Genomic DNA, 4,211 nt, shown 5'->3' with positions numbered 1-4,211 from the left:
AGTGCAATTGAACAATTATACAGTTGAAGATGAATTGAGTCAAACACATGATAATACAGTCCTCATCAAATAAAAAAATTGCCATTTTGACGCTACTCGTGAAACATTTTTCAATCGAATTAATCTTTAGGTTCTAAACTCTAACTTTAGTCATTCTACAGAGAATCTGCACATCACTGAAACAAAGCAAAGCTCAGGAATTTAGTCTTTTTAAAAGTATAACATAGAGAAAATTACCTTATAAATTCAGGTTATGAAAACACAAATAAACACAAAAGAATGCCTTTAACACTGCGAACATGAAGAATGAAGGCTTATGAAAGAATACAGGATTTTTGCATTTAATTTAATTACATGAATTTGAATTCCATCATTACATTTCAGTTTTATAAAATATCTTGCGTTTCCCTTTTTTATCACCACTGGCTTTGATTTTCTCTCACTCATCCCAGATCACTCAGTTTTACAGAAGATCCATGACTATAAATCACAAACCCAGGGTAGAGGGGCTGAGTGAATGTGGTCTGGACTCTGTGCAGGAGGGTCATGGTGTCAGAGACGCTGTAGAAGGACAGAGTTCCTGCCCTGTGATCCAGGTACACTCCTATTCTGGAGGAGGAGGGAACAGGGATTTCAGTGTGCTCATTATTGTGCCAGAAAGAGTGACTGGAGGGAGTGGACAATCTCCAGGACTTGTCATTAAATCCCAAACGACAGTCATCACCCTTTCCTTTCCTGCTGATGTCTTTATATGTCACTGCTATATGAACTACACCATCTCCACTCCACTCAGCCTCCCAGTAACAGCGTCCAGACAGACCCTCTCTGCACAGCACCTGTAACCAGTAGTCAAATCTCTCTGGATGATCAGGGTATGACTGGATCTCTCTCACACAGGTCACCTCTCTGTTCCCCTCAGACAGACGGAACAGGTTATACGCTGTGTTGGGGTCCAGTGTGAGCTGACAGGAATCTGATGGAGGAGAAAGACGAGATTTTACATGAGGACAGGTCCATCTAAGATCTGTCTGTAATTCCCTGTTTTCTCCAAGACTATACAGAGTGATTTAAGTTTCTGTTCATCTCCATGTTGGTGTGATTGTGTGTTTCTGATCGTTTCAGCGGAAACAGACTCTTGTAATGACAATATTTTTCAATGAGTTGTCAGATATTTTTAATTTTTGTTATACAGTACTTTTAAAATGTCATTTTATATATTCAGACTGATTGTGTGTGTGTGTGAGTGTGAGTGTGTGTGTGTGTGTGTGTGTGTGTGTGTGTGTGTGTGTTTATCTCAGCTGAGAGTTTCAGAGTGAGCACTCACATTGTAAGAAATCCTCTCTGGTCTTGGGCTCTGCTGAAGGGACTTCTTTCACTGCAGGGACAGAGAGAGAGAAAAGGACAAAAAGAAAGTTATGGGAATGGGGAATTCTGGGTCTCAAATATTTTTGAGTGCTGACAGTTTAACAGACAATAACTGTATATTCATTCAATTTGATCTGCCCATTGGCTTTACATGGATAAAAACAGTCAAAGAAGGATTTTGCACAACCTGATTCCGAGATTTTGACCAGTTCCACCTTGAAGACGTCCTCCAGTCGCTCTTTCAGCTCAGAGACACATTTCCTCACAGCCTCAAAAGAGACGTGTGGACTGATAGTGATGCTGGGTAAGTCTCCAGGTCCAGGAGGGGTACAGAGAGACTGACAGCTCTGCGGACAGACAGACAGACATACACACAGAGAACAGTCTCAGTACAGATTCCGGTGCAGATGCCAGGAGCAGATCTTTGTAAATGAGGAACCTCACCCTGTATGTACAGTGTGCATGTGCAGACTGTCAGAGAGCCAGTGATGTTACCTGGAGGAAATGGATGTGATCCTCTGTGTGTGAAAGCTGCTCCAGCTCAGCGTCTCTCCTCCTCAGCTCAGCAATCTCCTGCTCCAGTCGCTACAGGAGTTTTTCAGTCCGACTCACTTCAGCCTTCTCCTGATCTCTGATCAGCTCCTTCACCTCAGAGCACCTTCTCTCAATGGAGCGGATCATCTCAGTAAAGATCCTCTCACTGTCCTCCACTGCTGCCTGTGCAGAGCGCTGTTAGGAGACACAGAGAGAGGAGGGCTATACATTTTAACTGGGCCTTTCACTCAGCTCTTACTGGGACCCCAGACAGCCTGTTCCCCACAGTGTGGCTCAGTGGGATTGAGGCCCACAGGGCTGGAAAGTGGTCCAACACTGGGCTCCTCACTGGCTGACTGGAGGAGAGCCCTGACTGAACCCTGAAATGGCTCTTCCAGCAGCCAGCTGTTGTCTTCTCCTCTGGTCAGTACCCACCTTGAGTGAGTGCACAGCCTGTCTCAGATCCTGCAGCTCCTTCTCTCTCTCCTGGATTCTCTGCTGGAATTTACTCTGTGTCACCCCCAGCTGCTTCTGTAGATAGATTATTTTCACATATTATTGAACATTGTTTTTGCATTTGTTGAATCATATCATCATGTTTAAATCTAAACACAAAAATAAAAAATCTGGCAGGTCTGTGTAGACTTGTACTGGCCATTTAAGCAAAGGTTGATTCCCATTCAGGGAGTGAATAGGGGGGTGAACAGAGCTGTCACACAGAGCTGACTTGGGTTCACTTCCTGCTCCTACTGCTTTATCACTGTGGACTTCAGACCTGTAAATGACTTTACTGTTGGTGAAATGTTTTCAGCGAAGTCTCATGAAACACACCTTCCAAGTGAATGTTAAAATTGCTAGTGTTATTTTTACCATAGACACTCACCAAGCACCTCATTAGGAACGTTTTTACTTTATCACACCAACTTTATGTGACGATCAAATCAGTCAATTGTGTGGCAGCAGTGCAATGCATACAATCTTGTAGATACGGGTCAGGAGCTTCACTTAATTTTCACATCAGCCATCAGAATGGGGGAAAAAATGAATAATTTGACCGTGGAATGATTGTCGGTGGCAGACAGGGTGATTTAAGTATCTCTAAATTGCTTTTTTTTTTATCATGAAAATCCCACTGTTCCCAGTTTACTCAGTTCCTCTCCCATTATAAGACTATCAGAGTTGCCATTGAAGAGTTCCAGTCCTTACCTGTTTCTCAGCCCTTTCTGCTGCAGCTGAGACTGTATCATGGCCTCTGTGTTCATCCATTGTACACAGATAACAGATACACTGTTGATCAGTACGACAGTAAACCTCCAGCAGTTTTTTATGTTGATGGCAAATATTGTCCTGCAGGCGTCCAGTAGCATTGATGACATTGTGTGTGTTTCCTGGGTGAAGCTCATTGTGAAGTTTGAGGTGAGTTTCGCAGTAAGAGGCCAGACACACCAGGCAGGACTTGACGGCTTTGCACTTTCTCCCAGTGCAGACATCACACGCCACGTCTCCAGTTCCAGTGTAACAGTGAGCAGGAGGAGCAGCTTGGAGTCCTGTCTTCTTCAGTTTCTCCAACATTTCAGAAAACATGGTGTTTTTTCTTAAAACAGGCCTTGGGGTGTAGGTCTCTCTGCACTGGGGACAGCTGAAGACACCAGTATGATCATCCTGATCCCAGCAGCCCTTAATACAGCCCATACAGTAACTGTGTCCACAGGGAATAGTCACCGGATCCTTCAGTAGATCCAGACAGATCGAACAGCTGAACTGGTCCTGATCCAGTAAACCTCCACCTTCAGCCATTTCACTGCTCACACTGACACAGACTAGTTTCTCTGAAACTGCGTGACAGAGAGTGGGAGGGACTCCCTGGTTCTGCCCACAGCTCAGGAGGTGTGGTGTTGGACTGAGGCCAGGCTGAAGAGCAAGACTTGCAGAGCGGAGATTTACTCATAAATATCTCACAAACACAAGCCTGCATGTGATGAGTGTTTGGTCACTAACCTGGAAACAGAGCTGCAGTTGGATTAAAGGGCACGTTTCAAGTCAAACTACATTAAACAGTGTTTAGCAATATTGCTGCGACATAAACATGTTTAAGCAACCTTAACAGAACACAGTCCGTCCTCAGAAAGGACTATGAACACCTTCTGGAGTTCTGGGAGCTCAGGTTCACAACACCTTTAGCAGATTTTGAGCTATTATTATTCCTGTATCGCGATAGAAATAGCGTGACAGTCAAACTCCAGGGCCATGGTTTCGCTCTGAACAAACAATGCGGTTGTTTATTTATCGTCGTTGATGGCTGGTATGAATGG

General features: G+C 44.2%; 1 pseudogene; it reads right to left on the bottom strand.

The window, feature by feature from the left end:
- Positions 1-443: 443 nt before the first annotated feature.
- On the bottom strand, positions 444-3,851 carry LOC133126740 (tripartite motif-containing protein 16-like; annotated as a pseudogene).
- Positions 3,852-4,211: the final 360 nt, after the last annotated feature.

The sequence above is a fragment of the Conger conger genome, chromosome 4 (genome assembly GCF_963514075.1).
Source record: "Conger conger chromosome 4, fConCon1.1, whole genome shotgun sequence".
Taxonomy (NCBI): domain Eukaryota; kingdom Metazoa; phylum Chordata; class Actinopteri; order Anguilliformes; family Congridae; genus Conger; species Conger conger.
This window is presented reverse-complemented; position numbering and strand designations above follow the sequence as displayed.